Source organism: Mirounga leonina, unplaced genomic scaffold (assembly GCF_011800145.1).
Source record: "Mirounga leonina isolate KUSES-001 unplaced genomic scaffold, KU_Mleo_1.0 Mir_125, whole genome shotgun sequence".
In the NCBI taxonomy this organism is placed as follows: domain Eukaryota; kingdom Metazoa; phylum Chordata; class Mammalia; order Carnivora; family Phocidae; genus Mirounga; species Mirounga leonina.
Genome location: NW_023270305.1, coordinates 59609015 through 59621244, shown reverse-complemented (window position 1 = coordinate 59621244; position 12230 = coordinate 59609015).

Genomic DNA, 12230 nt, shown 5'->3' with positions numbered 1-12230 from the left:
AAGCATAAAAGGCACGGGAATGGATTTTCCCAGAGAGCCTCCTAAAGGAACACGGCCCCGCTGACATTTTGATTTTCGGCCAGTGAGACCCATTTTGAACTTCTGTTCTCTAGGACTGTAACATAATAAATCTGTGTTGTTTTAAGATACTAAGTTTGTGGCAATTTGTTACACAAGCAACAGAAACTAATACATCTATTTACTTAGTATCTTCCTCAATGGACTTGGAGCTCCCTGAGGTCAAGACTGAGAAGCAGAGTTTTGTGGGTTTTTTTTTTAAGATTTTATTTATTTATTTGAGAGAGAGAGAATGAGAGAGAGCACATGAGAGGGGGGAGGGTCAGAGGGAGGAGCAGACTCCCTGCTGAGCAGGGAGCCCGATGCGGGACTTGATCCCGGGACTCCAGGATCATGACCTGAGCCGAAGGCAGTCGCTTAACCAACTGAGCCACCCAGGCGCCCCGAGAAGCAGAGTTCTAACATTCATTTTCTTGTTTGTTTTTGGTAATAGAATCCTAATCCTATTACTTTTTTGCAGTAATAGAGTAGGCCCGGCTTCCTTTGCAGTTAAGTGTGGCCATGTAACTACGTTATAAAAGGAAGTGATATGGGAACCTTTCCAAGAAAATTGACTCTGCTAGGAAAAGCGACTTCTGTCTATCTCCTGCTTCTTTCTGCTGCTGGTCTCAAATAGAGGATTACTGGAGCTCCCCCAGCCATTTAGAATATGGAACATAGAAGCCACCTCTGAGGATGGCAGTCCCAAGAAATAGGTATATGGGTCCCTGATACAGCTGTGGAGCCACCATTTCTACCCTGGACAGTCAACCCTTAGACCTCTTTCACTTAGAAGAGATTAAAAAAAAAAAAAATCTTATTTAAGCTTCTGTGGATTTGCCCTTTTTTCATTCATATAAAGCCAAGTCTAATAAATACTAGCACAGACTTAGTGTTGAATCTCCATTGGCTCCTGGCACAGAATATTTGCTCAATGCTTGTTGAATGGATGTCCAAAATCATCTCTGCCCAAAGCCACTCATCTTTCAGGGACCATACTTCTATGAAAATATTATAATTTTTGTGCTAATGAGGTTCACTCTAACCTTTTTCAGCAGGTTGAATAGTGTCCCTGCAAATTCATGTCTACCCAGAATCTCAGATTATCTTATTTGCAAATAGGATCTTTGGAGGTATAAGTAGTTAAGATGAGGTCATACAGGATTAGGGTGGACCCTACGTGCAGTGACTGGTGTTCTTAGAGGAAGAGGTGAGGACACGAAAGAGACACAAGGAGAGGGCCATGTGCTAATAAACACAGAGATAGAGAACAGTGCTGCCAGCTGCCAGTGAAGGATGCCCAGGAATGCAGGAGCCACCAGAAGCTGGGAAGAGGCAAGGGAGCAGTGTTTCCTGGGGCCTTCAGAGGCATCACGGCCCTGCTGACTCCTTGACTTCAGACATACACCCTCCAGGCCTCTGGTGGAATAAAAATCTATTGTTTTAGGCTGCCCGGTTTATGGCAAGTTGTTTTGGCTGCCCTGGGAAACTAACACACCTGCCTTTGCAATAATACGCGTGTAATGCTTAGAATAGTTGCTGGTGTCAAAAATGCTCAGATGTTAGGCTTTGTTTATGGATCACTATCATTTTTGTTTTTATTATTACCTTCTATGCTATTTTCGGAGGCTGAATCTCATACTTTTGGTTGAGATCGTTTTCAGGTATAAATATTTTGTGTCTTAAATTAGACCCTAAGGTCCTTGAGGGCAGAGACAGCTGTTTACACTTTTTTTATCCCCATTTCCTTTGCTTGACATGTAACATGGTACCAGGCATGAGGAGGGCAAGTAGCCTTTAGAAAAGGAAAATTCCCCATGGATCATGTTCTCAGAATAACTGGAATCTGCAAAATAGTTACAGCCTCAGGGAATTTGGCAGACAGTTGCCAGGGTCAAAGATCCCTTCTGACTGACAGAAATTAGATAAGAACAAGGCTTGAGTTTCTCTAGACACCAGCCAAGTGGGGAGGATCAGACCCTGGCACAGCTCAGTCACCCAGTGATTTTTTTACCAGCTTTTCTTTTGGGAGGTTGGGGGGGAGGCAAACTATTAAAAAGTAATTTGTTTCTCTTTTTAAATAAGTGCTTTGTTTTTTTTAGAAATCTGCTATAGTCAAAGTACAAAGAAGCCCATTAGGATATCCACATACAAGTATTATAAGCAAGAACACAGCCTGGGGTAGCAAATCATTTTTTGTAAAGCAGCATATTTTCTATTTCCAAACTCCCTTGTCCCATTCCTTAGCTACATTACTGGGATGCAAACTTTTCAAACTTTCTTGCCTTCCCTTATTGTGGATTGTGAGTCTATAACTTGCTTTCAGGCACTGCTCCTTCTAGAAGTGAAAACAAAAAAAGAATGTTTTTGCTGGTGAACACAGGGCAGTTGTTGGAAGAGCCACGTCCCAGATAAGGAATCCCAGGGCTTTCCCAGAAAGAGACATGGAAAAGAGCAAGAAGGGATTTGAATTCTCAACATTTTAGATCCTGGGAGCTGGATGGTAGGTCAGGACTAACCTAGCAGAAGATTCTCGTTACTCCTCAAGGCCAAAAACTTAAAAATAGCTCAAATTTGTCCTCTGCTAAGTAAATATGCTCCAAGTAACTTTCTCATTACTTTATATATATATATTAATTCATTTAGTCTTGTGATGACTGATGAGGAGGGCCTATTTATTACTCTGATTTTACAGATTAGGTAACTGAGGTACAAAAGTGACCTGTATAATTCCTCTAGGATCTGCTTCACCCTCTGCACTTCTTTTTTTTTCCACCCTCCGCACTTTCAATCCAGGCTGTTAATCCCCGACAAGGTGTGTTCAGCTACTTTCCTGGCCTCAGTTTCCTCATCTGTAAAATGCATCTCAAGCTATAAAAGGTTATTTCAGAGAACAGAAGGAATGTCTTTTTCTTCCCTGCACCCTCTTAGTGTTTGTGTGTGATTTAATAGGGGAAATTAAACTGAATATGCAGATTAGCTAACACACAAATAAACACATTAAGTTCTAGAGCAGAGACAACAGCCCTGCCTCCAACATTTCCAGTGTCTAGGCAAAAGTACAAACGCAGGCCCCCATACCATATGTCTACACCCTACATGCTTAAAATGTATAAATCAAGCTAATTAAAATATATTCAAGCCTCTTAAACTGACTGGCAGATTTCCATAAAAACCTGGACAACCAGATTCAAAGTTAGAGTTCTCCCACTTCTGAGAGTCTCATGCCAGAGCAAGGATACTCAAGGAGAGCCAGGACCTCTGCTCTGACTCCTTAGTCCTTGGTCCCTGGCCTACAGCCTGCTCTACTTCTCTTTCCACTCCTGTGTCTGTCCTGGAATGTGAGGGGCCTTGGACACTCATGATAGACACATTATCTTACAAAACTATTTCTACTGACATCCCTTCCTAATAGAATTGTCAGATTTAGCAAATAAAAATAGATAATGCCCAGTTAAATACAAATTTCACATATGCAATGGATGTATTTTTAGTGTAAATATGTTCCTAGCAACATTTTGTTGTTTACCTGAAATTTAAATTTAACTGGGTGTTCTGCATTTAATCTGTATTTAACCCTATGTGTAAGCATTCGCCAATCAGCCAAACTTCAAATCCTGGAATGGCCTTGGAGCTGCTTGGCCATGTAGTTCTGTAGTCTAGGGTACCCAGACTATGATTTAGTAGATGGAGGGCATGTGCCCCTTGGAGAGAGACACAGGAAAGGACCAGAAATAAGTTCTATAAAGTGCAAGGCACACTTATTTTCCAGGTCTGTAAATAGCATAATCAATGCACAGGGTGACTATTGAACACTGACTGGTAGGATCTGAAAAGAAATCATGGGAGAAGTGGCATTTAATTTGAGTCTTGATGGGGACAGTTTAGGTGAGTTAAGGAAAGGCCATTTATGTTTGATTATCCTTCATTTATGTTTGATTATCCTTCGTTTTTTTAAAACATCAAGCCCTTTACATGTTCTTAATTCCTATGCTTTAGTGTACATGAACATTAGGTATAATTCACCTTCCTAAAGATTATGAAGTTAACTTGGATATAATAAAGGGAGCCTTTGAGTATTTGTTGATTTGCAGCATAGGGCACAGAGATGGAACAGAATGTAGGGTGCTAGAAATTGCCATTCTTTCATTAAGCTGGGGCAATGAATACAGAACTCAGGCCTACCAAGTAGCCAAAATTTTAGAAGACAAGATTGTGGAAAAAAGAAAACAAGTGAGAAGTGAACTTAAAGTTCCATATTCAATTTCTTCTCAAGGCAGTTGCACACTCCAAGGTTACACATGCTTAGGATGAGATACAGAGAATTTAAACAGAGAGTAACTGCTAAGAGGGTAAACATGTTAGCAGAGAATTAGCAGTCTCATGGTGTTGGGGAGGCAAAAACTAGAATAGAGAGCCTGCCAAAGGAGAAGCCCTGGTACATACCCCAGGCACACAATTAAAATCGCAGAAGGGCTATGTCCTAGGAGAAAAAGGCAAAACAGAAATAGAGCAGCTTTTACAGAATCAAAGTGATCTGCTCATATTCTATCTGTTGTTCAAAAGAAAATTAAACCTTCCCTAGAGGCAGATAACACCCTCCAGTGTCAACTATAATTTTTTGTACATACTATATAGCATTCAATAAAGAATTATTAGCCATGCCAGATAGCAGGACCAGATGATGCAGGAAACAAACAACAAGCACAGATAATAGAAAGATCCCACAGATAACTTAGATGTTTTGGATTATAGGATAAATATGTGGAAGCTAGAGAAAATTATTTGCAATGTATCAATCCAAAAAAGACTCCTATCCAGATCATACAAATAATTTCTAAAAATCATTCAGGAAAATAATCACCCACTGAACAATTTGAGCAAAAATCTCAGAGAGATGTCACAAAAGAGGATATCTAAATGACCAATAAGCACATAAAGTGATGTTCCACATTATGATCACAAATATTCAAATTAAGCAACAGTGAGAAACACGCACACCAGAATAAATAAATTAAAAATTGACTGACATCACTTACCAAAAAAATGTGTTACTCTGATGTGGGAATAATAATATAATTATTATTATTACAGTAGTAAGAACAATTAACGTCAAATCTACCCTCTTAAGAAATGTTTAAATCTATAACACAGTATTGTTCACTGTAGGCATGATGTTGATCTCTAGAATTTACTCATCTTGCAAAATTGAAACACTATATCCATTGAAAAGCAACTCTCCATTTCCTGCCCCGCCCCCCACCAGCCACAGGAAGGAAAAGACAGGTAGTGGGCATGACATAGACTACTATGGCACAGATAATATTCTATACCCTTGTCTGGGAGCTAAGAATGTGGGTATGCTCACTTGTGGAAGTTCATCAAGCTACACAAGTTAGGATTTGTTCACTGTTTATACACACATGCTAGACTTCTATTTTTTTTTAAATATTTACCAAAAAGGGAAAAGCATGTATTTGGTCCTCACTGGGGCCTTGCTAATGCTGGAGCTCATTTAATAGTATGTTATTCAGTACTCATCAATTGAGCTCAATTTACAAAGTAACTGGACTTGAAGTACCATTCCTTAGTGTCTGTTTAGTTTGTATCATCAAATTTTTATTCAACAACTACTCTCTTGGCAAAAATAATGCTAAGGTTTAGAGTATAAAAAACAGTAACACATCCGAACTATCCAGATAGCATGAAAACTAGTTCTAGGAGGCATACGTGAACAGGTAGTTTTAAATTAATAAACATGCAGAAATAGGAACAAGGTGCCATAGAATGTAGGAGAGGAAACTGGAAACTTGGTCTGCTCTGTGAAGTATGTGTGAACGTATATATGTGTGTGATTTTCAAAAAAGAATTTCTAGAGCAGATAATTCCTGGTCTTAATCTTCAAAATAAAGAACAGTTTCAGCAGGTAAAGAAGAGGAGTGAGGGAGGAAGAGGCATGAGTGAAGATGTTGGACTGTTAAATTGTGGCATAAGAGCTAGATCTGCAAGCAGTTCATTTAATATTAAAGCATTCATCTTAAGGCAGCAGGTGTTATGAAAAATGTGTGGGAAGATAGAGCCCTGGCATAGTGAAGCTTAGAGCCACTCTGTGTAGCGGTTGTTGATCGCATGAAGGTGTAATATTTAAGGGAACACATTCACACAGTGGACATAAATTAACCTGAAGCAGGGTAGGTTATCCATATATAAGCTCAGAAAAGTATGCAAGAAGACACACACTGGCACAAATGTGTGCATGCTACTGTAACCTTTTATAACCTCATTCTGGACATCCACCAAGGTTTCTTTTATCCACTGTCACGCTGGGACATCTGGTTTCCCCACTTCAGACCTGATGTGGTCACCTCTGCAAGATAAAATATAGGGGCAGGCATGGAATGTTAGGGCTGCTGAGGTATATGCATCCTGGCATCCAGAGTGTGGGGAAACAGGTAAGTGTTGTGGAAACATTTCATATTCATGGAAAGCTCCCCAGCTGAGAGAGAGGTTGACACAGCAGTAGCTCCCACTGATTTCTAAGACTCAAAAGAATAGGATTGATCAGGCTGTGCATCAGAAACATCCCTATTTTTTTTTTTAATTTGAGGAAGGTCAATCTTTTCAACTTAAAAGCACCCCATGAGCAGTGGCAGCTTTTCTTGTTGGCATGCCAAGAAGTTTGAAATTTTGGCCTATATGTGTTGTGAGAAATTTGGAAAGCTTTTCACTTCAAATATATTGTTGTGTCGATAATTAGGAGAACATATAGTTAGGTAGGAAGAAAGCTGGAAGCAGGGATACAGATGAGGAAATTGTATATAATAGTCCAAGTGAGATGTAAAGAGATTTTGACATATGGCAACTATAGTAAAAATGAAGAGAAAGGGATGGATTTGAGAAATACTTACAAGAAAAGTTTGGTGGAATTAATTGGCTATAGATGGTTATGTGAAGAGTGAAATATAGAATGATTTGGGGGCCTTTTCAAACTACAATAATTAGATAGGAGAGGATGGAGAAAGAGCAGGTCTGTGAAGAGGAGTTTGGCTTTAAATCCATGGGGTTCAGGTACTTATGAAGTATACAAGTGAATGTGTACATTTCACAATTAGACCAAGAGCTAATGACCAGAAATATAGGGAGATAACCTGGTGATGTCTTGGAATCCAGAGCAGATGCAAACAGAAACTTGTGTTTAATAGTGTCAAATATTGAAGATTGTCAAGTAAACTTAAACTGAGAGTGAGCAGGGGCTCCTGGGTGGCTCAGCTGGTTAAGCGTCTGCCTTCGGCTCAGGTCATGATCCCAGGATCCTGGGATCAAGCCCCGCATCGGGCTCTCTGCCCTGTGGGGAACCTGCTTCTCTCTCTCCCTCTGCAGCTACCCCTGCTTGTGCTTGCTCTCTCTCTCAAATAATTTTTTTTTTTTAATCTTTAAAAAAAAAACTGAGAGTGAGCCGTTCACTTTGACAATTTTTAAGTCTTGGGTACTCTTTGGGGCACTTTTTCAACAGAATGGAAGTAACAGAAACCAAATTGCATTGGGTGGAAAATTGAAAGAAAGAAAAAAAGTAAGAGAAGACTATCTTCTGAAGTTATTTTGCTGATGGTAGGAGATGACTAAAGTCCACTGGATTGGGTTATACAGTTTTATTCTGTTTGTTTTGTGTTTAGATTGGAAGTGACAGAGGAGACAAATATGAAGGGAAATAGTTGATTTAGAAAGGGAATAACTGATGAACCATTGTCTAGGGGTTTTGGAGAGGGTGGGAGGATAATCACGATGATGATGTTAATGGTGATGGTCATGATAATTATTATAATGGCACCATCTCTCACTTACAGAATTCTAACAATGGGCAACTTCACAAGAAAGATCCTATGATATCAACTTGCAGAGGAGAAAATGAGACTTAGGGAGGTTAAGTAACTTATCCAAATCACATAGCCATGAAGTGTCAAAGTTTGGATTTAAATCCAGATTTCCCGGATGTTAAAACCCATTCCTTAATCACTAGTATTACATTGTCTGCCATAAATGAAGCATATAGATAGATGGGACAGATGGAAATTCACTTCATCCCTGAAAAGGAATGAACTTATTCCAGCTTCTTTCCCCTTTTTTGGTAATAGGTATATATGTTCAGAAGGATCAAATTAAATTCTCTGGGATACTATAAATTTTGGCATTTGAGATGCCTTAGTTTCCTTGTTTAATATTTGTTTCTTTGCTTTAATTGGCAAGATGATGCACATATCATTTTTAATTGGCATGACCATTTACTTTATCTTCCAAACCAGGACAATTTTGAAAGCACAAGAGAGCATTGTTAATACAAATTAAACCAAACAGGCATCAACCAAGACTGTCCCAAGCCATGTTGTTTTAGTTGTAATACCAACAGCTTTTACATAGACCCAGTGTGGTGAGGATTGTGTTGGTATGACTGGTGTTGCTTAGTTCAGAGTCATGAAGCATATTCTATCTAGGGGAAACCATTGTTTTCATAAAATCTGCTCCAATAGCATCCATATTTTATGTAGCTAATGCTTTTTAGCCCCAAAAGATGTCCTGAGAATCATGTTGTGTTGAGAATTAAAGGGAACCTCAGATGGAAATCATCTAGTCCAGTCTCTCTTCATTTGATCAATTTAATGTTGTTCTGAAGACTCCACTTACCTACTATATGAAGTTACTTAAAACCCTTTGAAATAGCTTTAAGGAAGCTGACACATTGTATGTTCTCTAAGATACATTTTGATTATACACTATGATTAGAACACTTTTGTAAAAAAAATCTACCAACTTAAGTATAAGGGTATTTTTTCATAGATTGAATCCAAATGTTGACATAGATTTTTTTCTCTCTATTTTGAATCAAAATGAATCAGGAACAGAGTAGCTTTGTAAAACTGGACTTTGCTGCCCACTGTGTGTCTTTATTGTTGTCATCACTGACCACTTATCTGGATCCTGCTATTCTTTAAATATAAGCAACTGCTTTGCTCTCTTCCTCCTGATAACTGTGTGTGTTATTATTACTGGTAACTTAACACAGATCATCCATTCAACATCTTGGCTACTCTGCTCTTGGCCCTTCTCCTCTGCCTACTCTTCCTCCAATTTATAGTACCCAGCTGCTCAGGCCAAAAATCTGGAAGTCATCTTTGGTTTTCCCTAACACTTTAACATCATCCCACAAACAACCCAGTAGCAGTTCAGGGCTACTTATCAAAAATATTTTGAATCCTGTCATTTATAACACTGCCTCTATCACCTCTTGTCTGGTTATGCAATTTTGCCAATTTCCTTCCTCCATTCTTGTCCCCATAAAGCTCACTTTCTACTCTGTAGCATGAATGGATTTTGAAAAATAGAATCTCTATTTCATCAAACACCATGCAATTATTTTCAAGGTCCCCATAACCTGGTTCCTACCTGTCTTCCCATGCCATTGTGTTACTATGTTCTTTGTTATTTCTCATTCGGAGAGACCTTGTGCCTTCTCCAGGGCCATTGCACTTGTTCTGTTAGCCTGGCATAAATTTCACTAATATATTTTAATACCTAGCCCCTTCTCATGATTTATGTGTCTTCAAATGCCATCTCATTAGGAGAACCTTTCCTGACTGCATAGTACAAAAAGAAAGAAAAGAAATAAAGAGAGAGAGAGAGGAGGAGAAGAGAGGAAAGGAGAGGAGAGGAAAGGAAAGGAAACTCTTGGTGACTCTCTACCAACCCTGCTTTCTTCTCTTAATGGTACTTTAAAATGTGTATACTTAATTAAAGTATGTCTGGTCCATATCAGTGCAAATATCATGAGAGCAAAGGCATCATATATCTTATACATTGCCTGAGATAGTGGCTGGATTAGAGGAAAAGTTGGTAATACTTGTTGAATAAATGAACAAGGTAATTGCAAAGACAAAATGAGATCTTGTATGTGAAGGCCCTAGAAAAAGCCCACCGTACAATGATTCTTCCTGCTAGCCTCTTGCTAAAGAGGAAAATGCATCTTTTACATCAATTTTAGTTGTATATTTTCATAGTAAGGCACCATAATTGGAGAAATACAAATTATCAGTCTGAAGTTAAAATGTTTTACTTTCTTGATAAAAAAAATATATATATATAGTTTCCAAACATCAGATGTTTATTTAGCAAAGCATAGAGAGAGTCACTGAGTCACTGTCTTGAGGTTAAGTCCTGAGCATTCTGAGATGACATGTGTAAATGGAAACCAAACCAGATGCTCCCCTGTGTGCCAGTGTTCTGACAGATAGCACAAGTGTGTCTAGGGATAAGCAATTCAAAAGACCTATAATGTCCTACCAAGGAGATCAGTCTGGAGGGAGATATGGGCACATAAACAAAACATTACAGTGTAGTGTGAGAAATACCTTGGTAGAAGGAGTGATTAAATACTCAAGAGTCCTGGGAAAGGTTAATATAAAAGATGAAGACGGATCCATGATAGGGCAAAGAGATGCAAACTAGTCAGACATTGGAAACGGGGGAAAGGTAAAGAGGTAAACTAGTATGTAAAAATCACAGAGACAGGAAGTTGTATGGTGTGTTCAGTTAACCACAGCTGTGTAATACGTCTTGAGTATGATATGAGAGGGAAGAACAATGCAAGATGTGTCTGGAGATGTAGGCAGGAGTCCGGACCCCATTACTGGTGCAGAGTCACTATTCAACAATTATTCCTATTTTCCTCTCTCCCATTCAAGATATCCAATCAGGGAGGTATATTTCCACTGAAGCACTTTTCAGATTAAACCAAATAGAGTTCTTGAGTGAAGAAATTAACCTCTTGAATGTAGGATTTCCTTTCATCTTATTAGTCCATTGCTTTAACGCTTAAAGCATCATTTCCTGTTGTTTTATGCTTAAAATTCATTCTTTAAAAAAGGATTCTTTATGTCAAGTGTTTTTAGAGAGCTTTGAAAGAAGTGCAACTATTTTCAACATATGTGAGTTGGTCTTCACTGTGGGCAAATACTTAAAAAAAATATCATTCGTCCTGCTTTTGCATAGCTATTCCTTTATTTTTCAACTTAATACACACATGTCCTATTTTACAAATGATCGATAGTTTCTAAAAGCCCCACTAATATTTAATTATAAGTTCCAAATTCAATGTTTATTATGCAAAACTATCAGAAAAAATAAAATCTCATATTTTATGTTCTTAAATCTTAAACAACAATCTTTAAAATTTGCCAATGGAATCATTCTTTATTTCTATCACAGGTGCTTTAATTGGCTTTAATCTGTGTGCTTACGTTTCCTTTTGGGGGGTAAATTTTTGTGTTTTTTATTTTTCAGTCAGTAATTACGTCAGTAATTTAGGCTAATAGTTTTGAATGCTAAATTCTACAAATCTCAGGAAAACTGGGGTCCTAAATTAAAAGCCAATAGTCTATGTGACGTGATGCTTATTATGGTTCTATAGAATTATGATCAAGAACAGAATTAGTGAATTTCTTATTTCAAATAAAAGATGTGGTTTGATAATTGGCTTGCGAATATGTAGCCAGTAAAACAGGATGATGGGTAAGTCAACATTTCCTAAGGACTGATTAGCTTATCAGCTGAATAGATGAATAGTGAATATCCATTTTTATGACTCCTTAGAATTAGTCAAAACTTTTCAGCAATGAGTTGTAGGAGGAAAAAGAGAGGCAAGCAAGCATCACTTAATTGAAGAGCATAAAAGATTCCTCTCTAGAAATATGACAGCCCAGCTGTGTATGTGTTTTTATCTCTATAATGATTTCACAAGCTGAATATTGGAACTTCAGTACCACATTAACTTTGATTTAAAAATGAGGGACTAGTCAAAGAAAGCAGCATGAATGACAAGAGACTGGAAACCAAATGGAATGTGTGTGTGTGTCTGTGTGTCTGTGTGTCTGTGTGCGTGCATGTATGCGTGGGCTTGCAGGATGCAAGTGCAAGTGAATTTAATGGTAAAGTCTGCAATCTGCCTATAATCTCAGTGTTTTCAGCCTAGCCAAACAATTTTTGTCATTCTTGACCAAAAGTCATGCTCCAGAGGAAAGCATTAGGCGATTTTATGAAGTTTTGGTGATTGAAGGGCTATCATCTCTATTGATTTCCATCTAATTATAACACCATGAGGCTTATTTTTCCCTTGTATTGCTCAC